This window comes from Crassostrea angulata, chromosome 5 (assembly GCF_025612915.1).
Source record: "Crassostrea angulata isolate pt1a10 chromosome 5, ASM2561291v2, whole genome shotgun sequence".
NCBI lineage: Eukaryota > Metazoa > Mollusca > Bivalvia > Ostreida > Ostreidae > Magallana > Magallana angulata.
The window spans coordinates 12050223-12076920 of record NC_069115.1 but is presented as its reverse complement, the minus strand read 5'-3'; the positions used below and the strand labels follow the sequence as shown (position 1 = coordinate 12076920).

At 32.1% G+C, this 26698-nt stretch overlaps 1 pseudogene; it reads left to right on the top strand.

Annotated features, from left to right (window-relative positions):
- The first annotated feature begins 771 nt into the window (after positions 1-771).
- Positions 772-26698, top strand: LOC128183849 (uncharacterized; annotated as a pseudogene).

Here is a 26698-nt window from a genome sequence, read left to right as displayed (position 1 = left end):
AACAGTGTTTGGACCTCAGCACAAATTATTGCTGCTGACAAGCCGAGCGTTTGGTTGAACGAGACTAAACTTCAATATTGCTGGGATCCATACAATTTTCGAGAAATATTTCTATTACTGATACATAGTTTGATTGAATAATTTTATCTTTTAATATTATTTAACATGATTCTTATGGGGGTTTCTCGACATTCTTGTCGAAAAAGTCCAAAAATTCCTATTACAAAAATGTTCGATATTCAAATTAGAAATTACAGGTACTTGACATAAAAAAAAGCATATCATTGATTTTAAAATAAATTAACATCGACAAAATCCACTCCCGTCAGTTCTTCAGTACTTTGATTTCTTACGTCATCTTAATCGAAGCGACTTTCTCGGTCATCACAAAAGAGAAAGTATGGAGCATTGTTATTTTCATAATTTGAAACAAATGTAAATATAAGAAATAAGGTATCATTTTTGGATGTTTATCGGGATATAAATACGGGTTGGTATGTGATCAAATCTTCCACAAAGCCCTTCGGGCTTTACGAGATTTGATCACGTGACGTGAATGTTAATATATCATTGATGAGAAATGATATGATTTTTTCCTTATTATATTTGGATGAAGATATTTAGGTGATACATGTACATCCTGTTTTCCAGAACTCCCAAGTGTAAAAATTTCTGTAGATCCAATAGTGTGTTTTGGATCAAAAGCAACAATTCAGTCTGAAGTGTTTTCAACCCCTGAACCTGAGAAAATTGAATGGCAGAAAAGCAAGGATGGGTATGATTTCCGTGGCATTGACCTAACAAAACCGAAGTATTATGGAAGCAGTGACCTCACGAAAAACCCGAAACTTATAGTTCTGAAAACATCTTTTGACGATAAACTGCATTACCGTCTTCTAGTTTGGAATAAAATTGGAGAGAGTATTAGTAAAACGGTGTACCTTAATGTCACAGGAAGTATGTTTCGTTTAAATTTGCATCATAAAACAGTTCACTTTTTCTAGATATATTCACTCTATGAGGTTATTCAAATTAAAGATATACTATAAACAATAAAATTAGATTTTGATACTTCAATTTAATGTATATATATATATATATATATATATATATATATATATATATATATATATATATATATATATATATATATATATAAAATAATGTTTATGAGTATGGATAATTATTGATTAATGTAGGTGTTCCAAATATAACAACAAGTCATGAAACAAACATCCAAAAGAAGTCTCTGAAACTAATTGGTAACGTGTTTCTGTATGATGCCTCGCCCGCTATTGAAGAAGTTCTTTGGTTAAAAAATGGAGAGAAAATAGACGTTGAAGGAAGTGGTGGAAGGCTGTCATCATACACAATATGTGATCCATCTTTAACCATTCGAAATGTCTGCCAGGATGATGCTGGTGAATACCAACTCACTGCTACCAACGCCGTAGGGTCAACAAATAGTGATGTCATCATTCTTGGTATGATACATGCAAACGTGTTTTTAGCAATTTTTCTAAGATGTTTTAATAGACACCATTTAAAAGATGATGTGAAATAAGGCCCCAGTAAATTGACACCAAAAGAAAGTTTGGAATATTTATCTTATTTTGAATATATCTAATCCGCTGGTAACTCTAAGCGATCGATTAAGTTAAGAAATAATTTTAAAAATTTCTTTTGATCAACGTATCAACAAATAATTTCTACTTTTAAATATCAGGTGTCTAGTGACCTTTAACCAATTTTCAAGGTCAACTGTAAATGACAAATCAGAATTATATGAAAAATCTTTGTTAAAAGCAAATCTTCTCTTTCTTGGTCAAATCTGGCTCCTACATCACCCTCACGATTGATCGAAGGATATGCAGTGAACTTGAACGATGTTTGTAGATCAGTTGTCAAGGTCATATCAGGTTAAACCAAAATAACATGCTTTTAAGAGCATATATATACTCTCCCCTTTTGGCTAATACTTTACTTAAAGAAGGCTTTTCGGTAAATCTTGAACAAAGTGAACGTGGAGGTCAAAGCAGATCTCTTTATAATCAGTTTTAGACCATGGATTATTTCCCATTTGGTTAATATGTTCAGATTGAACAAAATGCTTTAGTGTAAGGGGAAAATGATATTTAAGTTGAAGTTTTATGAAAGCTGGAACATTTCGAAAATGCGAAATTCTCTGAATGTTTTTATCCTATTGTCCACTTTTTAAGCGGGGCCCTTTGAAATGGTTACCATCTCAATGTTGTCTAAGTATGTCTTGTATTGTTTGTTCATTATGCGTCGAAAGATGCAGGTGAAGGTTGTACGTCAAGAAAAGAGGTATAGCGCACAAAATATACGGTTTCGCCTTAAATATAGCACGCAACCATCAGGTATCTTCCATTTTATACAATATTCACATAAAGGGTCATGGCCACGATTTTGGTCAAAAATTGTTTTTCCGATTTTAATATCTTCGATGCCTCAGAAAGGCATTGTTAATACTCAACCGAAATTTGAGTGTCATTTGTAGAGTTATAAGCGAATTATAGAGCTTGAAATTCTTCGCTATGTAAACAAATTGTTTGTTTACAGTTTGAAAGTTGAAGTAAACATTTCAGTTCTAAACCTAAAACGAATGTGTTAAACGTTAGGAACTGTTTATCTATGCTTAAAATAAATAAAAAGATAGACAAATAAGCTGGAAAAGGATTTTTACTGGTATATTAAACCTATGTAATCAAAAACAGGGCACGAGCCTTTTTTTCATGACAAAGAATTGTGAGCCCAGTATCCTGCTTATATCTCTCCGAGGGACTCTCAAATTTTATTTGATCATTTGAAATGCATTTTTAAAGCATGGTAAATAATAAAAACATAAAAGTAGAATTTGATCAAAATCGTGACCATGTCCCTTTAAAATATATCTAAAGAAACTTAATTTAAACAATTACCATGCTCTTAGAGTCTTAACTATCTTTCATGACATCATTAAAATATTCAGGTTTTGTTAGGGATATAAAGGAAAATAGTTAGTATGCGATAAAAATGGTATATTTGGCTATATGGTCCTCTTTTAACCAAAGAAAATTCGATTTAAACTATTTTTACCTGCTTTAACGTGGGCTATGTACTGAAAATTAGAGAATTTTTTTTTAAATTTGTGACTTTTCTACATGTAATACAATCATTTATATAGCCATATATATTTAAAAGACACCCAATGAAAATTGTAGAATCGTGGTCATGTGGTAACGCGGAGGTAATTTTTGATTTTGTGGTCGCTTGATCGATTCCACCAGGTAGTAACTTTTTTCACTTAAGATAGTCCATCCATAACTATCATGTTTCATATCTGATAGATTGAAAGTTTGATCACTTCAATCTTAGTGTGATTTAAAGGTTATTATTAATTAATAAAGATTAACCTTTGAAATTAAAAGATAAATAAATATTTACAAAATTAACATATGTTGAAGTGAACATTGATGTCTATGAAACAATGCATTCTTAAATAAATATTTCTAGTACAAGATATTTGCTCACATTTCTCGTGGTAAAAAGTTGCAAAACTTTTCGCTTTCCGAAAATAGTTTTATAAAATTTTTCTAAAGGGCAGACAACTCTTTCAAAATAAATTAAGAGCAAAAAGTTCATTTAATTGATTACATACATACTCCCGAGTTTGGTTTATGTAAGCCCCATAATAACTTAAAAATGCGGTTTGAATGAAGTATAGATGTGTCATAACTGTTAAATTCGCCTTAGTTATGGCTGGATTACCTTATTTAAAGCATGATAGGAATACATGTAGTTTAAATTGCATGTATCTAATTGACGGGATATTTTATTCCCGCACTTTCTCAAGAAACTTCGGGTATATTGTTGTTACCCTGTTCCTTCTGTCCTTCTGTCACGTTTTACTTTCTCAAACTGCTCTTCATCTGATAAATCAGCAAACTGAACTCTAGGAGTTTGATTGGGGGTGTCATGTTGTTATGTAAAAAGGTTTCAAAAATTCTCTGGTAGTCCTAAGGGTCATATAACTGGTAAAACAAAATGTATTTTTACAAAAAAATCTTCTTCCTCGAACTCCTCCTACATTTTCATCAATAGACAAGTCATCTCTTGGAATATGTTTCGGGGTGTCCAATAGATGCGCAATAATGGTTCAGAAATTTAAGTTTTGTCCTTTGGGTCATTTGGTGGATGAAAAAAAAACCGTTTCTTGTTTTTTTTTTTTTTTTTTAAAAATCTGCTTTCAAAAACGTCAACATCTTTTGCAGTAACGAAATGATCTTTTATAAAATGATTGGTGGTGTCATTTAGAAGTGTGATCAGGTCTCAGAATGTTTATTTTTATCACGGGGATCGTTGGGCAGCAAAATAAAATGACGTTTCTTTGCAAAAATGTATGATTCCAAAATCTCCTCTTACATCTTTTGGAGTAGCTACGTCATCTCTTGGAATATGATTGGGGCTGTACTATAGATGTGTAATAAGGTTTCAAAATTTTTGATTTCATCCAGGGGGTCAAATAGTAGCGGAAAATTGCATCCCAGCACTCCTCTTATGATTTAATGAATAGACACTTGGGATATGATAGGGGCTGTCCTATAGATGTGCAATAAGGTTTAATAGAGTTAAATTTCTTCCAGAGAGTCAAATAATAGGCAAACATTGACGTTTATCACTCCCGAAAATAACAACATCCCAGAATCCCTCTCATGATTTTATGAATAGACACAACATTTCTTATAATTACATTATAATATTGCCAATTTTGACCAACCCCCCCCCCCGGCAAACTCAAATAACCCCCCCACCCCCACCCCCCCCCCCCCCCCCCGCCAGAAAATCTTGATCAACGCATGAATTCCTCTTTACACTGTTAATAAAATGACGTTTATTTTTCCTTTAAATTAAAAAAAAACACCTAGCATTGCCATTTACTTTTTCTTAAAATTAACAAGATTTAATTTTACACTTTTTTAAATTGTCGAATGATCTAATAAAATCAAAATACCGTACAACGGGTATTTTTTACGTGCTGCTAATTTTTACGATTTTTATAAGTCCGGAAAAATTAAACGCGTAATTTTTCACAGATTGAAGTAAAAAGAACACCGCACGTAAATTTTCTACATCGTACGTATGAGAGTAATGTTCGTGACCTTCAACTCAGTCCCTGACGGCCGTACATGTAGGTATATTAGAGCGTTTTTGGTCACGTGGTGATAACAGTTCAGATCTTTCTATTTAGTCTTGAGTATTTTTAGATTTCAATCACTCAGTCAATAACTATGGATATTATTCACTGAATAAACACAATCAACATAATTAAGGACTCGTTTACAGAAAAACAATTTCCTGATTTGTATGTGGGTTAACTGTAACAAAGTCACGGTGAAATTTCACCTCCTTTTACCTGAATGATTTTAATTTTTACGGACATGTCAAATTCGTAAAAATATTACGCGTAAAAAATCCAGTCGCCCTATTTTAAGACAAATTCGTAAAAAATCACAGTAGTAAAAATAACCCGTTACACAGTATAATTTGGGATCTAAAAAGTTTTATAAACTGGTAAAAAATGTTTTTTCTGAAAAAAAAATATCACATTTTGCATAATTGACAAATGATTTATTGAGATATAATCAGAAGTCATACTTTCTACCTGGGGATCAATAACTAATATTCAAGTTAAAATTAATAACAATAAAAGATAGAAATTAAATGTCCACTTCCCATCCACCCCCACCCCCCCTCCCCCCCAAAAAAAAGAATCAAACCTGGTTCTAAAGATTCAGAGTCTTCTTACATATGTGTACGGTAGCAAACTATAAATCATTTCCTGATTGGTATCTCTCTCTAAATGCACATCAAGATTTTGGAAATTGGTTTTTAATTAATTTTGGCGATGAACAAATTATTGTATTTATTCGGGACAATAGTAAAGTCTCCTAAACAAATCAGGTTCATTAATAAACTAGGAATTACCCACATTGGTCAAACATTACATAATAATAAGATAATATACTTTATTATTTGTAGTTCTTGAGAGTCAGGGTGTCTCCAAGGGGGATAACCTATACACCATTTGATGCGCAGAGACGCAAAGAGTATGGAAGAATAAATATGATTAAGGGATTGGGATCTCAAAAGTTATCAAAATATATCATCATTTCCTATTTCAGAGGGGGGGGGGGGGGGGTTAAAATACAACACCCGGGGGTCATGTACTTAACACCATTTGATGCATCATAATGACATTAGAAACAAGACTTATGATATATGGTTAAGTGGCGGGGATCTCAACCTTTTTCAAGATATTTGGTATTTTCCTGTTTCTTGGTGTCAGTTCAATCCCATAGGGTCATGGCCTACATTATATTTGATTCATAATCATACATTTAGAAAAGAAGACCCCTTCCTTCCATATTATAACTGATATAAACATGATAATAAGTGTCTACACTTAATTACATGTAATACACAAATCTAATCCAAAATGTCACAGGGTCAATATGGGGCCAACTCAATAGTGTAAGTCTGACAAATGAAAAAAATAACCTTTGCAATTAATATGACAGAAACTGTACAAATGCGGTAGAAAGCACACATTTTAGTCTTAAGGTGGTACAGGACACCTGTATATTATCCTCCACATCCACTCCCCATCCACCCCAACAACCCCCCTCCTTTCCAATCAAACCTGGTTTTAAAGATTAAGAGTCTTCTTACTTGTGTACGGTAGCAAATTATATATCGTTTCTTGATTTGTATTTTCTCTAGATGCACATTAAGATTATGGAAATTGCTATGAAGCTCACCTGAGCCGAAAGCTCAAGTGAGCTATTCTGATCACATTTTGTCTGTCGTCCGTCTGTCTGTCCGTCTGTCTGTAAACTTTTCACATTTTCAACATCTTCTCGAGAACCACTGGGCCATTTTCAATCAAACTTAGCACAAAGCATTCATAGCCTAAGGGGATTCAAAATTGTGAAAATGAAGAACCACGCCCTTTTGCAAAGGGAGATAATTAGGAATTTATGAAAATTTTCGAGAAATTTTCAAGTCTTCTTCTCAGAAACTAATGAGCCAGGAAAGCTGAAACTTGTGTGAAAGCATCCTCAGGTAGTGTAGATTCAAAGTTGTGAAAATCATGACCCCCGGGGGCAGGGTGGGGCCACAATGGGGGGGGGGGGTCGAAGTTTTACATAGGAAAATACAGAATAAATCTTTAACAATCTTCTGCTCAAAAAACTAATCTGCCAGGAAAACTGAAACTTGTGTGGAAGCATCCTCAGGTAGTGAAGATTCAAAATTGTGAAAATCATGACCCCCGGGGGCAGGGTTGGGCAACAATGGGGGTCAAAGTTTAACAAAGGAATATGGGCCTCTTGTTAATTTTTGACATAAACTAAATATTGTATGCATTCGGGGCAATAGTAAAGTCTTCTTAACAAAGCAGGTTCATCATTAGGCTAGGAGTTACCCATATGAATTAAACACTACATATGAATCAGATAAAATACTTTATTTTTTCTAGTTATAGAAAAACAGGGTGTCCAAGGGGGCATAACCTATATACAATTTGATGCGCAATGACACAAAGAGCAAGAATGAATATGGTTTAGGGATGCGAATTTCAAAAGTTATCAAAATATATCATCATTTCCTATTTTAGAGGAGGGGGGAGGGGGTTTGAAGACAACACATGGGGGTCATGTACTTACATGTAACAGTATTTAATGCATCATAATGACATTAGAAACAAGAATTATGATATTTTAAGTGGCGGGGATCCCAACAGTTTTCAAGATATCTGGTATGTTCACGCTTCTTGGGATCAGAACAATCCCATAGGGTCGCGGCCTACATTATATTTGATTCATCATAATACATTAAGAAAAGAGACCCCTTCCTTCCTTTTATAACTCATATAGACATGATAAGAAGTTTCTACTCTTACTTAAATGTAAGACACAAATTTAATACGAAATTGTTTATACGGGGTCATTATGGGGCCAACTCAATTGTGTAAGTCTGACAAGTGCAAAAAATAACCTTTGTAATTTAATTGTCAGAAACTGTGAAAATGCGATAGGATAGGTAATGATTATAAGCTTATTCAAATAATAAAAGATTGTGATACAGTATGCTGACAAAGGGAGGTAACTTATTTAGAAAGTAAAAGCAATTCTTATACCTATACCGGTATCTCATAATATTTTGCTGCTACATGTATTATGCTTACCTATATTGATAATTTTATGCATGTTAATTAATCCTTTTCTGCATATGGAAAACACATACCGGTATGCACACCACGTGAAACCCATCAAACCGAAGAGGTAGGTAAAACTAGTACCCGCTAATGCGGCCTGCAGACCTGTATTGTGTACATAACTTCGGACAAAGATCAATTATTTATAACATACATGAATTTTGATGACTTTATTCCTGAAAACATGTTTCACCTTTTTATTAGGTAAATAACTACGTAAAGCACACATTTCAGTCTAAATTGGTACAGGACACCTGTATACTGTGATGCACTCTCTATTGAAATAAAGTACTAATATAATTTTTCCCCCCAAATAATGTTACCTAACACTGAAGTGCGATGAGTTAGAGCGGTAACTACGTGTCCGTAAGTAGAGTGTTCAAATCTTGGAAATTACATGTAGCCTTTGTTTTTACTAAAACTTTGACAAAACAGTGTTATTAAGAGGCAAGCATTTGGTGCGGGTGCTACTGTCTAATGACGGCATCTAGTTTCAAATTATCTTCCTCAAGTCAGCATGAGCTCACTTAATACAAACATATCTCTTCAATAACACTATACACGAAAATGCTAAATCCACGCCAACTTGTTCAAAAACTAATTTCCACCAAATAGGTTTCACGAAGAATAATTCTTCCTTCCAGGACCCCGATTTTATTTGAATTAATTGTACATTTTCTCTCAGCGTGTTTTTTTCGACTTGGCTGAAATACATGACTAGACTTACTTCATTTCAGACTTTTCGTGCCTTTAATCCACAAATGCATGACAGTTTATAAGTTTCTGAACACGCGCATTCCAAATCAACAGGAGAATTCGCATCAGTTAATCCAACGTGGCCTTCCAACACCTTCATATAGCCGCTCGCAATCAGAGTTTGATCTGGCTTTTTTTTATTAGTCAACGCTATCCGGCCACATTATTTATAAACAGCACTGATTTTTCTTAATCAATTAAAAAACAGAGACTGTTATCCCTACCAATCGCTGAGCGTCTATCTATTCATAACGCTTCACAACATTGTTATCAATTAAAGATGGATGGAAAAACGCGTGTGGATAGCCATCTGATCTTCTTTAATATCATCAACCAAATTGACTACACAACTAAACAATTTTAACCTTCTCTGAAGTAACACATGACATGGCATAGTGTAACGCTCTCTCCTTCGAATCCAAGCGGTCTCGGACCGATACCGTCTCGGACCGATACCGTTTGCGGAAAGAGGATTATCTTTAATTTACCGATTTCCTGCAACAGATTAATCAAGAGGTACAATTAGTAGTGGAAAGACCTTCTAATTGTTTCATGAACAATTAGTCTGCTAATTTTTTTTATTTCTTCTTTTCTACAAATGTTTAACATTTCACTTTGAATAATTTCCAATGTCCTTTTCTTAAAATAATTTTTGTCTTGAAAAAAAAAAACCTAAATCATACAAACAAACTTTCTATTTTTATAGATCTAGACATTGAACAAATAATAAGAACGGTTTATTTTTTTTTTCACTTGCGACCTTCAAGGCGAAATAAGTAAGTAGGAATCTTTTGGTTTGTTTGGTTTTCCATGCGAGTTAAATAAAATATGATAAGAGAATCATACATAGACAGCTGTAAACTAGCACACATATCTTTTGATCACCGGAAATATTTCGTTTTGTGTCGTCTGAAAACATGAAAGATGCAAAAAACTACATTTAATGTAACTTTAAAATTATATGAAATTAGGCAATGCATGCTTTATAGACAGTTTTCTTACAAAAACAATAACCGAGATATAAAACATTTTAGAATAAAATCGGGTACGTTTCAAGTTTACATCTGTGCAATTTATAATGTATTAAATTATACTTCCTTATAGAGGGTATTTTCTGTGCTATTTCGCTGTGTGAAAAATTCGCAGATATTCAAATCGCGTATTATTCTTAAATTCCAAAGTCCAACCTTCCATGTATAGACTGTTGCAGCTTTTCAATTTTGAAAATGTACAAGAACTATGCAATTAGGGTAATTTGGGTAAATTTATTCATTTTAGCTTGAAAATAATACCAAATTTACTTAAGGCAAATTAGATGTTGATATTATCTCTACACTTCTTCCACATTTTCCTGATAACCTAACTGTGCGTGCATATTGTGTATGCCTATTGTACTGATAATCTATACCGCTTAAAATTGATTTTTTTGGTCAGTCTAACGTAATCCTAGAAATTAGAAACATAGAATATAATCTGGTACCTTTTTTGGTCGAAACCCACAAAAATTCAATCTGCCCAAACACCTGATTAAATCAATAGAAATAATCAAATCTATTGAAATTGAAGTTTATTTAATTCTAAAAGATTTTGTAATGCCCTGATCAAATATTATATAACATACGTGGTGGTACCTTTTTTGGTCGAAACCCCCAAAAATTCAATCTGCACAAACACCTGATTAAATCAATAGATATAATCAAATCTATTGAAATTGAAGTTCATTTAATTCTAAAAGATTTTTTAATGCCTTGATCAAATATTATATAACATACGTGGTGGTACCTTTTTTTGGTCGAAACCCCCAAAAATTCAATCTGCACAAACACCTGATTAAATCAATAGAAATAATCAAATCTATTGAAATTGAAGTTTATTTTATTCTAAAAGATTTTGTAATACTTTGATCAAATATTATATAACATATGTGGTGGTTTTTTACGACATATCGACGGAGTTATTTTTATAATAAACAGGTTATGATTTTCTTAAATTGGATTGTATATCAAGAGTAAATGTTTATATTCACTGTTTTAAATCATTAAGGAAGAAAAAGTTTTAGCTATTACTCGCGTAAATTCGATGACCAAGGTTTAAGAGAATGCCATTGTTTTCTTTATATAAAAAGAGAATTGTGCAAACTTAACAATTATTTTATTATTAAAAGGTGATCCTGAGATTATTCTGGAAAGAAGTGAAAAAAGAGAGGATAAAAGCCAATGTTGTGTGGCAACCATTCATTCAATTCCAGCTCCTTCTTTTGTCGAGTGGAGTTTAAAAGGCAGTAGTGACGAAACATTCACTTTAATCGATAGCAATGCTGCGGAATACAAAGGAACTACAAATTCTCTTCCTCATCCGGTGTTAGTGGTAAAAAATACAAACCAACTAGAAAACAATTCCTTCCGGATAGAGGTTAGAAACTTCGTTGGAAGTTCCGTTAAAATAATTTCTGGTAAGAATGATTCTGCGTTTGTATAGATCAGCAGACTATTAAGGTTATCCGATCCTCGACTCAAATTTGTAATTTTTTTCATTATCAAATGTTTTTATCCTTCTAACTTTATAAATAAAATAAAAAAAGAAATGTTTAAATAGTATCCATTTAACACGTGTAGTAGAGCTAATATATTACAAACATTTTAAAATGTGTTTATCAATAAATAAGTATGTTCTTCCATACAAAAGATTACTCCCTAGCACGTTTTAGATTGTTGACAAAATCGAGGATTGCTATTGAGGCATTTTCATGCTGATTAATCGAATTATCACCCCAAACTTCACTTTATTCAACAATTTTTCTGCAACTTAAAATGAGTTTAAAAGATTGCCGATTAAAGAAACAGAAAAAGTTTATATTTTACGCGTCTCTGTAACTGGTATCGTTAAAATCTTTTGAATGACGTAATTTAGAGGTTCTCAATTATTTTTCTTCAGATTTTCGTTAATATAAAAATCAGAAAGTTTTTGATTATCCTAAAAAGGATGTGATGTGTGGTACAATAAATACATTTACCATACATTAAAAAATCCGATATTATTTCCGGAATAAATGTATCATTATTCACAAAAATGCCCTGGTAGATGTGTAAATAGAGATATATTAAGTTAATGAAAATCTAATTTCACAAAATACGTATTTAAGCAATACTTTTAGTTTTTCTTATCACTTATTTGATCAGGACACACCAAGCGTGTACTTGTTGCACTACCAATTCTAAATATATTATGCAAAGTAATATGAACAACTACAGTGACAATTCGTCTATTTTTCCTCCTATATATATATATATATATATATATATATATATATATATATATATATATATATATATAATGAGGAGTTTTCATTTTTTTTTTAAAGATGACCGGAATTGGTCCATAAACGTGACGTCATAAAGGTTCACAAAATATAATTTTTGGAAAGTAACACATTTAGTTTTATATTTAAGGAGGCCGATTTGGGTTTTTTTGCGGAAAACTACAATAGCAAAACTCTTTTTTTAACCATATGTAATTTAAACCAACTCTAGTTTATATGCGAAGGTTCATGAAAATCGACCGTCTGGTTCTTTTTAGGGACCATCTCAAAATAGAGGTACATTTACTATAGGAATATATAGGAGACTGTCATTTTCCGCAGATCAAAGCAGTTTTAAAAAATACTACAATAGCTTTTTTTCTCAAATTGTTATATATGATCAGTAGTATCATTTCCTACCTTATATGTAAAAAAACACAAAATTCTACCGTCTGGTTTTAAGTGGGGGCCATCTCAAAATAATAAAATGCACCAAATTTTGCTATATATTTGGATCATCACGAATGATGATTGGTATAATGGATTCATTCCAAAAATGAGGAAAATGTCCTCGAGGATAGCATCATTCTGTATATAAAATTTCAACAGCGTACAATTTTTACTTTTTCTTTTATGTTATTTCTTATAAAGTACTCCTACAAAGCTTCATTTTATCATAACGTAATAAAAGCGCAATGGCAATGCTCCCCTACCGCACAACGTAAAAATCTTGTTAAAATAAAAATGTCCTTTAACAATCTAAATATTTATGTCTCCCCTTTCAAAGGGGAGACATATTGTTTTTGTCGACTTTCTTATTCTTATTCTTCTTCTTCTTCTTCTTCTTCATCCAAATTTGTCCAGGCCGTAACTTAAATACCCTTTGACATTAAGACTTCAAACTTGGAACATAGGTAGATGGTATTGAGAGAGAGTGCACACCACCAAAAGTTTTGACCTTGACCTATTTTGTTCTTCAAGGTCAAGCTTTTCATAAAAAATGTTGTTCGGACCATAACACAAGACTCCTTTAACATACAGACTTTTAACTTGTATCATAGATAGATGGTATATAATCTAGTTGAACCTTACCAAAATTTTTGACCTTGACCTAGAATTTTTATTTCAAGGTCATATTAGAAAAAACTTCATTGTTCAACTTCTGAATATTCTTTGACAGAAGGACTTCAAACTTTAAACAAAGAACACTAATAATACACTTAGGTGTACTATTAAATAATATTTGACCTTGACCTTGTTTTACTCAAGGTCAAATTAAGAAAAAATAATAAAATTTTGTCTGGGTCATAACTTTAATACCCTTTGACATTAAGACTTCAAACTTGGAACATAGGTAGATAGTATTGGGAAGGAGTGCACACCATCAAAATTTTTGACCTTGACTTATTTTACTCTTCAAGGTCAAGCTTTTAATTAAAAATATTGTCCGGACCATAACACAAGACTCCTTTAACATACAGACTTTTAACTTGTATCATAGATAGATGGTATATAATCTAGTTGAACCTTACCAAAATTTTTGACCTTGACCTAGAATTTTTATTTCAAGGTCATATTAGAAAAAACTTCATTGTTCAACTTCTGAATATTCTTTGACAGAAGGACTTCAAACTTTAAACAAAGAACACTAATAATACACTTAGGTGTACTATTAAATAATATTTGACCTTGACCTTGTTTTACTCAAGGTCAAATTAAGAAAAAATAATAAAATTTTGTCTGGGTCATAACTTTAATACCCTTTGACATTAAGACTTCAAACTTGGAACATAGGTAGATGGTATTGGGAAGGAGTGCACACCATCAAAATTTTTGACCTTGACTTATTTTACTCTTCAAGGTCAAGCTTTTAATTAAAAATATTGTCCGGACCATAACACAAGACTCCTTTAACATACAGACTTTTAACTTGTATCATAGATAGATGGTATATAATCTAGTTGAACCTTACCAAAATTTTTGACCTTGACCTAGAATTTTTATTTCAAGGTCATATTAGAAAAAACTTCATTGTTCAACTTCTGAATATTCTTTGACAGAAGGACTTCAAACTTTAAACAAAGAACACTAATAATACACTTAGGTGTACTATTAAATAATATTTGACCTTGACCTTGTTTTACTCAAGGTCAAATTAAGAAAAAATAATAAAATTTTGTCTGGGTCATAACTTTAATACCCTTTGACATTAAGACTTCAAACTTGGAACATAGGTAGATGGTATTGGGAAGGAGTGCACACCATCAAAATTTTTGACCTTGACTTATTTTACTCTTCAAGGTCAAGCTTTTAATTAAAAATATTGTCCGGACCATAACACAAGACTCCTTTAACATACAGACTTTTAACTTGTATCATAGATAGATGGTATATAATTTAGTTGAACCTTTGACCTTGACCTAGAATTTTTATTTCAAGGTCATATTAGAAAAAAAACTTCATTGTTCAACTCCTGAATATACTTTGACAGAAGGACTTTAAACTTTAAACAAAGAACAATAATAATACACTTAGGTGTACTATTGATTTATATATGACCTTGACCATGTTTTACTCAAGGTCAAATTAGAAAAAGATAATAAAATTTTGTCTGGGTCTGGGTAACATATAGTTGACATCATTCTTTTTCAATTGTTAAATTTGCCCCATATAACAATCCTTGGGGAGAAGGGGAGACATGTGTTTTTTTTGTAAAAAAACAATACCCACTAGTTTTATCTGTATTTTGTTTATTGTGTTCAATTTTATAAATGATATCGAAAAAATTTCACAAGAAGTATAAATCAACTGTATTATATAAGAATGCGCAAAAACATGCGCAAAGCAAACTAAAGTCGGCCTCCTTAAGGTCTTCCGTTTTAAACGGAAAACCTTATAGTTTTCGTACAGATTCTTATTTTTTCCCCACAAGTTATGTGCACGCAATTTCTCAGAAACTATCCAACCGATTTTAACCCTTTTTTCACAGATGATTGGAAGTGATCTGAATTTATTTTGTTTTTAATATTTTTGCCGCATCACTTCCGGAATCGATTTATCGCTGATTTTGTCACTTATACGACCCATTTTGTGCTCGCGTAATCTCGAAAGAGATATAAATATGCAATCTTCGGGATAGGTAGACCATAGTCTGAAGTTGTGCATGTGTTTTTGTTTTACGCCAGTTGCAGCATTCTTAAGAGCTCATTATGGCTTGAAAATTGGGTACCAATTTTGTTCGTTTTTTTTTGGTCTACAAGATTTCTCAGAGTTGGCTCGATAGATTTTCTTATAATTTTCAGGAGTGATAGAAAAAAAATATATCTCTAGAAAATTTTTCATTTTATATTGAGTTCATTTCCTGTCGTCTGTTTCCTGTCCCGCGACAAAAAACTTGTGACATTGAAATCTCAAAAATGATTAGGTCTTACATCTTAAGATTCATACTTTGTAGGATTATGGATTTATAGTTGTAGATGGCTTTAGATTATTTTGTTTTGTTCGTCATAACTTCCGGCCGTCACCGGAAGCACTTCAATTTTTTTTTTTTTTTTTTGCATTTAATTTTTTTCTTGTAGAATTGAAATAAAAGTATAAATCCTTACATATGTCATATATCCGATGTGATATAAAAAAAAAAATCTACTTCCGGTGAGGTATCTCAAATATTTCGGGTAGCCTTTTTTTTAGATACATGTTATACCCACGAGATCTCAGAAAGTCAAGTGATAAACATTAAAATTATTCAGATATTTGATAGCAAATGCGTATAGCTGCCTTCATTTTGTTAACCGTCACTTCCGGTCCTCACCGTTAGGGTTCTAACAAATCAAGCTCATTGAAAGTTTAACTGTTTTTCTATGACAATTTTAGTAAAAATGATGGAAAATACAGTACAGTTGTCTAATGTTCAAGAAATTCTAACTAACTTACACTGAGTGTTTCCGTTTGTCCGTTCCCTGCCAAAAACGGTGATGGCTTGAACAACCAAATTTTGTTTGATAATAGCCATAAGTATCTGTGTTTACATTATTTTGTTTGATTCGTCGTCATTTCCGCTCGTCACCGGACACACTAATAATTATTTTTTATCCTTATTTTTTTATTTTACCTGGAATAAATATATCGGTACACGATATTTTATATGTTAACTATACAATGTCAAATAAGCAATCACATTCTACTTTCGGTGAAATATATCAAATAACTTAGGTACCTATCCTTTGTTACAAATTTGATACCCGCGAGTCAATGAAAGTGATTGAGACACGAAACCTTTATGAATGATGGGCAATTGATTTTAGATGTGTTTAGCAAGTTTTATTTTGTCAACCGTCACTTCCGGTACTCACCAGAAGGGTTCACACAATTCATATGTTTAACAAGTTAACAGTTTTCTTTGTCTGTTTCATCTAGCATGATAAACAGTGATATACACTAGGCAAATGTACAAGAATTAGCAGCTTTTATTTTTATTAATTACTTTTGTTCGTCCGTTTCCGGTCTCGAGAAAAAAAAACCTAGTTTCACCAGGATCTAAGAATTGGCAGAGAGTATCGTTATTTCATCATATCATAAAAAACAAAATCGGACGGAAAACCTACTCGTTACTCGTAACGAGATCTAGTTTATTTTAACCTTATTGAACATGGTTATTCATCACCTCTTGAATTTTACATTAAAGCCTAATGGAAAAGTGTATCTTTTTGAGATTCATTTTTACTACAACTTATTTTCTTACAAATCTTTACATAAAAGTTTTCCCTTTTTTAAACAAGGCCAAAAAGCATCTGATCTTACCATGTTTATTTTTAAGATAATGATTTTGTTTTTTTTTTAATTATTTTGAAAAGCAGACAACTCTTTAAAATGTTTCATATACAAAACGTCCATCACATGAAGTGCAGTTTTCTTATTATGATTTGTGTCAGCCTCTTGAAAATTTCATAATGTAGCTTGGGGCAATCAAAATTGTTTTATTCACGACAATTACGGATTGACTTACTTTATGCTTTCGTCACGTTCAATAGCAAAAAAAGTGTTTGTTATAGTAATTTTGTTGGATAATCTATTTGAATTCGTTTTTTGATTTTTTTTTTGGTTATTCATAATACGTCTTTTATCCTCCTATAAAGGTGTTGTTTCTAGAAAGTTCTACAAAGACCAGGACACAGGAATTAGATTTGCAAAACTCAGTAACTACATAGCAACACATTTTCCAAAGGAAAAGTTACAAAAACTGAAATTTATATTGCGGAGTAAGTTAATGACGTACTTCTTCCTACTGAACAAAAAAATCAAATGAAACGATTTACTATTAAGTTTTAATTAAATATTGAAAATGATAATTTGAACAAATTTGTAGCGTTTGAATTTACAGTTATTAAACTATCTTTTATAAACATTTTACAATCGTATGATAACGATTTAGGCTTGTACGAAATGTTTTTCTTTTTCCAATTAAAAAAATAAAACGACTTTAATAAAGTCGCCAAAAAAATTAAATAAGGGAATGAAATTATGTGTTGTAGCTTCGGGAAAAGTGAAAGACGAGACATCCTTATCAGCAGCAAACTCTATATTGGAATGCATCTCTATTCTTCATGATGAGAACTTATTTACTCAAAAGGATGTTATTTTTATGCAGTTCCTTTGCAAAGAAACAGATTGTGAAGAGATGTATACTAAATGTATAGAGTTTGCATTAGCACATGAAGCTTTGTGTTTCTTTGAAAAACCTCCAGGTACTATTTATTTTTTTACTTGTTATCTATCAATCTATCTATCCATTTTTGTGTGAGTTAAATCCAGATAAAATACTCAAATAAAGTGTTGGGGTTTACAGGAATCGCAATGTCTCTCTGTCTGTCTATATCCTTAAATTAATAGCTGATAAAAAAATAGATATTTTTTTTAATTTCCGAAATCAGTTGTCCCAATTGTTTTATTTATTAAAGCTTTGATAGTTCTATTGTATTTCTTTTCTTCATAGTCATACACAATATAGTTATACAATAATTTAAATTTACAATATTTTAAACGCAATTCACATAAATTGTTGTCATATGGTTGCACTTACTTTTAATCCATATCAATTACAGAAAATGGATATAAAGAAGTTCAGTTCCATGTAAAAGGAGACTTGAATGATTACACCAAAGAAAATATTCAACGTATTGTTACAATTGTAGCCGCCATTCTTGATTGTAAGGTGGAAGACATTGTTGTTAATGGTTATCGTAACTCAGCAAGTTTTATACTTGTGCTCTTAATAAAGGAGGGTCACACTAGCAAACTGTCCGCTATGAATGATCAAGATCGTCTTAAACTCATGAAGCTGAATATCGACTTTTTAATTGTTGACGGGAGGACCATTCGCTTAGAAAGATCGAAAGGTAAAATATAATTTGCCAAGTTTAGTTACTAAAACAACTTGTTCAATACTTCTAAATTGGTTTTATAGCTCGCCTTAACCGAAGGTACAAAGGAGATTTTCTGCTTACTGTTGTCCGTCTGTAAACTTTTCACATTTTTAACTTCTTCTATAGAACAAATTGACCAAATACTTATATAAAGCATCCTTATGGGAAGAGAAATGTAAACTGTTATAACATAAACCCTTTTTAAAAGAGGAAGTAATTGAAAAAAAAAGTTGAATAATCGATATCCATTCCAAGCTTCAGTTGATTAATTCCTATCAAAATTTCTAGTTTACATTATCTTAATATATACAAATTATATTAAAGATTGCTGTTTACTCTATGACAATAACAAACTAATTGATACTTTTAAATCAAGAAATTACCCAAATAGAATACGAAACGCCAGAACTAGAAATGTTTCATTCGCTATGGAAGAATTTGTCATCATCGTAACTTTATTAACATATGCATGGCAATTGTTTACTCCTGAATACTTTAATGGAGGAACAGGACATTGCAGTGTAAATTATTTGTCAATGAATTCTTTGCTGTTTTAAACACATTATCATTAAGATGTACACTGCAATACATATTCATTTCATGACTAATTTTGAATTTTTTGGACAATTTTATTTTTTTGCAATAATCATTTTATTTGATGCATTGTTTTTTGCATATTATATTAATTGATTTTAAGAACGGAAACAAATTTTTAAATTATTTACATCATAGAGTTTTTACAAAACAATATCATAGTTTTCTCAAAATATTGCTAAAATAAGCTCTTAGAATTCTGGAGATTTTGATTCTAAGCTTAAACAAAAAAAAGATGGTACATACCGAGTTCTCCGTGAAATTAAAAATATCATACTTCATCCTTAGCATGTGCTTTGTAACTTAAAAAAATATTAAATTTTCAAAATCCAATTTTATCAAATAGAAATACGAACCACAAATCAAGCAAAGAATTTTTGTCAACAATCATTACGAAAATAAAGTTTAAAAATTGCAGCTAATCAAATGTAACAGATCCTGATTCTAAAATAATTGATTTTGATCAGAATTAGTTTAAAATTAACATTATAGGTTTCCTTGTCATTTTTGAAAGATTTCAGACAAGGAGGTTGTCATCATTACAATATCATTTTTTCTACTATAGAATGAAACTTAATAAAATGCACATATGAGACTCCTTGACATATCTGTATATGTGCAATGGTACTCAGGTGACCGTTAAGGCCTATTAGCTTCTCGTTGGGAATATCAGTGTATTTCAAATTTAGATCAGTGAAAGAATAAGACCAAGCTAAAGAACAGCCTCTTCGTCAAAAATGATTGTATATTCAAACTTTAGATGATTTAGTTTTGATTCAATTTCAGGTTCGGTTCAAAATCTTCCTTTCAAGAAATACCATGCTATGCTGAGTATCTATACTACTATATTAAAATTATAGACTAGAATTCTTGGGCTTTAATACCGAGAAATCGGAAGAGTAACTGTCTTTTGTTTTATATATTTCAAACATCATTTGAAGATTACCAATATCTTTTTTTTTTTCTCGATAAAGCTTCGCCAATTAATAATCAACAAAAATTCCCTTAAAAAATCCGGAAATTATCTGGATTTTTTTACAAATCTTGCTCATGAGCATTACACTCACGCTAAATCATGGGTGGCTCTTTAGTTTATGTTTCCACAATGCCAAATTGCATGGAAAAACTCAGAAATGATATTACAAGTACATGTAAATTTTCATTGAATTACATTCTGTTTGTTAAAGGAATACGGGAGATAACTCTAACTCAGTGCATTTAATATGACATATCTCAAGAGTTCCGAATGTCAACATGCTATGTAAATTCGAAGCGAGTAAAAATCGTTGGTGAAAAAGTTTTGAATTCTTCATTAAAATGAATTAAATTTTTAGATGAAAATTTGACTGTTACTTTCAATGCAGCATCATTAATTTTCTCCAAAATCGTTTCGGACCGATTCTGCAATTTTTTTTTGCTACATTACGGGTAAATGGGAGGCATCTTAACTGTGGTGAAGGCCTCTTCCGAGACACAGTTAGATTATTTTAACTAAGCAGAGTGTAGTGAAATCAATAGCATTATTGTAGTCACAAAGCTTGGTTATGTAAATGTCAACAATACAGTGTGTCGATGTATCTATTTCGTAAATGTCCGATATTTTATGCAATGTCAACCCGTCCAGGCACGAGTCAAAATCTAGTTTTTTCTATGTAAACGAACTCAGAATAGCCTGTATTCAATTCAAAGCCTTATAGTTGTACAGAGGTCACCGTGACCCCCGTAAACAAAGTTTGGGGTATACTGGAAACATCTTCTCCCTCTGCCTGCCAGTCTATCTGTGTAATAGTGTATGGTCCATATCTTTTCTATGAGAACAATTCTTACCTCACACAGGTTTAACTTTTTAAAAACATCTTACCGTCTTTAGAGCAAACTCTCAACTGTTATAAATTATCAAAGAAAATTTTATTTCTTAAATAAACGAAGCCTTTCCCAATGACATTGCCTTTGGAACTTTTTAATAAGTGCCTTTTAAGCGTGCGTGTCTAAAATTGAACAAGTGAAAAGCTGTCAATGTGACAGCAAACCGGGTTTTCTTTTATGTGAACTGTAGACATAATCCATGTCAACCTGTATCCAGTGAAATTGAGTACCCTTTATGCAATATTTTTCCAAAAAATGACTAAGTTCAAAAGCTGGGTTTTTTTTTATCATAAATTATCGGAAATCAAAATCCTAGCAATATACACAATTCTAATATAAGTACAATTGATGTGCAAAAGAACAACTTCTTATCTTGAAAACTGTAGGAAGATTTATCTGTACAATGAGGGTACCCTATATGCAATATTTCGCCAAAAAATGACTAAGTTCAAAAGCTGGTATGTTTTTCATAAATTATCGGAAATCAAAATCCTAGCAATACGCACACATCTGCTATATGTACAATTGATCTGCAAAAGAACAACTTCCTATCTTGAAAAATGTAGGAGCTATCCGTACAATGAGGGTACCCTTTTGGCATCCGCCCACCCGCCATTTTCACCATTTTAATAACCGGATTTTTCCGTTGGAAAACCCGGTTAAAAATGTGTAAAACATGCTCATTAGTTGAGATAGAAATTGAGATAGGGCATAGAAGGCAGAAAAAAGAGACCGAAGAAAAGGTCGTGATATTTCAAATCAAAGTTAACACAACTGCATTTAGCATATGTTTTACTGATTCTAGTTTTACCGCATCTAATATGCAAACCTTTTTTCGAATATTAGCCTTACCGTATCAAATTTTCAAAATTTTTGTACTTGAATAAACAACACAAAACGACATGATATAACATTTCTTCAAGTACTTGTACTGAAAAATTAAAGCATGAATTTCATTTGTTTCCTCACTTTTAAGGTTTATAATCTCAGAAAAATGTTAAGTCGTACGTAAAAAAAAATCACCAGAAAATTATCTCCCTTGGACAGAACAGTATTCCAACAAATGAAATTAATGTAAATTTTCACATCATGTTTTTCCTACCAATCAATTCAGCTATAGCTTACGGCCACCATAGAACACGTTTTAAAAAACGAAAGGTGTAAACAGTTACTCTGGTACAGGCATTTTTTATTAGCTCATTGGCAAGTCTTAATTTATAACTATAGATGTATATTTAAAAAAAAAAATCATGAAATAGGATTTTCTTTCTCTATCCCCACTTTATTTTTGTCCAGATTTTAAGGATGAGTCTGCTGTCCCCCACCGGACTCTCAAAAACTGATGATTAGAGTACGTGCCTGATAGCGATTTTTGACTTGAAATAAAAATATATATAAAACTAGACTTTTGTTGCTATAGCAACAAAAAGTCTTCCGTTCCTCAAGTATTAATCTGTACAAAAAATCCATTTCTCTTGTTAACAAAAAATGGATATTATATATACTGTAAAGGAATTTCAAAGAAATAAACAAGACAAAAAGACAAAATGTCCATTTTTGAGTAATTTTTGTGACAACCAGAAGTTACGCCGGATCATAAGAACATAGTAAACATAACTTCATACATTGTCTTGTCATTCCTCAAAGTTTGGTGTTCAAGTTTTTGTTAGTTATAATATATCGTTGAGGAAAGGTTTTTGTCTCGGGACCGGAAAATACATATTTTTAGTACATTTACCTACGGTACGTTAATGTTCATCACACTGAGTCAAATGTTCTAAAATTCTAAAGTAAAAAAATGCTATTGCTTGAACGCTTCGAGTGAGAACCGGAAGTGACGTATGACCAAATGAAACCCGTTAAACACATGTTCAATCAAATGTCCATTATACATATAAGTTTTGTGTCTTGATCTCTCACAGTTTCTGAGATCTTGCGGGTACTTTGTTTTTAAAAAGAAGGCTACCTGAGATATTTGAGATGTCTTTCCGGAAGTAGAACTTTTTATGTTTTTTTTTACCATGTGTAGATGACCTTTTGTAATTTTATAGCTAAAATGTTACTTCCTTGCTAAATAACCAACATATTTTTAAAAAATCAGAATTGGGTGTACTTCCTGTGACGACCGAAAATTACGCCGGACGAAACAAAATAGTGTTCACACATGTACATACATAGGTCTATCATCCCACAAAGTTTGGTTGTTCAAGTCACTACCGTTTTTGAGATCTCGTCGAAATTAGGTTTTTGTCTCGGGACAGGAAACGGACAAACGGAAGTGCTCAATGAAAATTAAACTTGGTTTTTCTTATTTTCTTGCCTATCTAACATTGCTATTTATCAAAGTAGCTAAAACTATCGAATGAAAACAGTGAAATGGATAAACAGGTTGATTTTTTTTTAACTCTTCCGGTGAGGACCGGAAATGACGGTCGATAAAATGAAACTGTTTAAACATATCTTCAATTAAATATCGATAATCAGTAAAAGTTTCGTTTCTTGATCACTTACAGTTTCTGAGATCTTGCGGGTAGAAAAAAATGTTTTTAAAAAGCTTCCTGAGATAATCGAGATATCTCACCAGAAGAAGAATTTTTTTGTTTATTCAACATTGCATAGATGACATATGAAAGGATCTATACTAATATTTTTATTCTACGGAAAAAATTAATTAAATATGTAAAAACAAAAATTTTTGAAGTACTTCCGGTGACGACCGTAAGTTACGCCGAACAAAACAAAAATGTTTAAACACATCTACAACTATAAGTCTATTATCCCTCAAAGTTTGGATGTTCAAGTATTTATCGTTTCTGAAATCTCGATGTGACAAGCTTTTTGTCGCGGGACAGGAAATGGACGACATGAAATGAATTTTCAAAAAATAAATAGAAAGCCTCGAGATATGATCATTCTCTATCAGTCCTGAAAACTTGAAGTAAATCTATTGAGCCATCTTTGAGAAATCTTGTGGACAAAAACTGGGAAAAAAATCATAATAAAAAACCTTACAACCACTAAAAGGTCCTCCGTTGGAAACGGAAGACCTTAATAAAAAAACATTACAATCACTTGAAGGTCTTCCGTGGGAAAACGGAAGACCTTAAATACAACAAAATGACATTTTACGAATAATTATTGGCTTTCTTTTCAATTTTACAGATTTGTGTTCCTTGAAGCGTCCAATTTTGAGTCCGATTCTGAAAACTACTGTTACTTTATCTGACTGGATCTACCACATTTCGTGTGTATCAACTAAACGAATGTGGGTCAGTAGTATTCATTCTCTCTTCGAAACTGGCGAAACAGGAAAGAATCTCATGAATATAGATGACGCTGATACAACCCCAATAGGAAATCACACCATAACAAATGACGGAGATCTATTATTTTTCAAGCAGTTTCATGTCTATTCATTGAACTCTAGTGGACAGATGCAACGATTAAATATAGGACCCTACCCGCTTTCTTGCATACATTCCTCTAAAATGAACAATGATATTCTAATAGGTTCATCAAATATCGTTACGAGGCACAGCAAACAAGGGGAACAACTGCAGGAAATCAAGCTAGACGGCAAAGGACGTCCACTTTATGGAAAACTTCATTACATTACAGAGAACCTAAACGGGGATATTATTGTATCTGATAATGAAAAACAATCAGTGATTTCAGTTAATAAAGCAGGAAACTTTCGGTTTGCCTACCCAGGATGTGACCTTTCTACTGATTTTAAGCCGTGTGGCATTGATACGGACATTCATGGACAAATAATGGTATGCAATGCTTCTCTTGAAGATCCAAGTGTATATCTGCTTAATCTGAACGGACAGTACTTAATGCATTTATTTACCAGACAACATTACTACTTGCGTACACCATCTGCAATTTGTATAGACCGCAATCAAAACATATACGTAGGAGATAAAAACAAAATACTTATATTCACTTATCTAAAAGACGAATAATTTCATCAACTATATACCGATAGAGTACCAAAAAAAAATAGAAAACAACAACGAAAAACAGTTTACATTACATTCAAGCAGCGGTAAAAGGAGGTCGTTTTGTTTAAACTTTATTTTTCTGCATGATAGATTCTTTAAAATCTATTTTTTGATGTTTTTGCAAATATATGGATCCCCTTAACTTGATTATGTGTTTATATGACTATCGAGTGACTATTCAGTGTCCTGTGAGTGTCTTTCATACTATGTCAATGCTTATTAAAACAAAAAGACAATGGCAAGAGAAACTCAACTTTTTCTTATTTATATGCCTACTTATTCAAAATCCTTTATACATCATAGAAATCTATTGTATTTAGTTTTACAGATCGTGTATAAGTGCCCCGCTCTGCGGGCGCCCTATAGTGATCAATCCGTCTGTCCGTTCTTCTGCCCGTCCGTCCGAAAATTGTTGTCCGGAGCGTATCTTCTCTCTCCGTATCTCAATCTGGCTAACACTTCACCCACAGAGTACCTTTGGGTAGAGGGTATGCAGTAACCTTGAACCAAGTTTCTAGGTTGAAGTTGAAAGTCATTTTAGAATTATATGCATTTATATGCAAAGTCTGTAGTATATCTTCTCTCCACTTGGTCCAATCAGGGTCACAAGAGGCATTTAGGAAATGGTTTGGACATGTTGAAGAGCTACAATCATTATTTCCAAATGCCAATGTGTTGGTTCTGAGTGCAACATACACGAAGAAAAGAGCCAAACGTGTAGAGAAGTGCCTCAATCTTGGAGACAAATCGTTAGAAATCATTGTTTCACCTGATAAACCTAACATTAAATTAGTTGTAAAAAAGGTGTCAAAAAATATAGAAACGGCATGTTTTGGCTGATCGACCCTCTCCAAGATTTATGTGAAAATTTCCCAAGGGTTATAATTTATTGAACCGTAATTAATGATGCCTTAAAAGTGTATAATTTTTTAATTGAAGAGGTGCCATCTTGTGTCCATCATATTGACTTATATCATTCAAAAACTGAAGACATTAAGAAAGATTTCATAATTAATGAACTTTCAACAAGTGCACTAGGTATGGGTATAGATGCCAAAGGTTTTAACAGTGTTATTTTATATGGTGCACAGTCAAATGTCTCAGATTTTGTGCAAGAAATTGGAAGAGTAGGGAGGGACAACATGCCATCTATTGCTTTAGTAATGTTTAATTCGTATCATCAACGATTGACTGATCAAGCCATTAAGAAAATACTTCTTAAGAATGATTGTAGACGTCTTTGTCTTTTGGACAATTTTTTGGATGACCACGAACTGATTAAAGTAAAAGAAAGTTTAGTGGGACAGCATGCATGCTGTGATAATTGTGCCCTCAAATGTATGTGTAAAGAATGTATATTATTGCCAATTGAAAAAATGTATCATTTTAATGTGAACACAGAGGAAAGTGATGATAGTGACAGTGATAAAACAGAGGAATATGAATCTGATTAAGACTTATATGAACCATTATAACT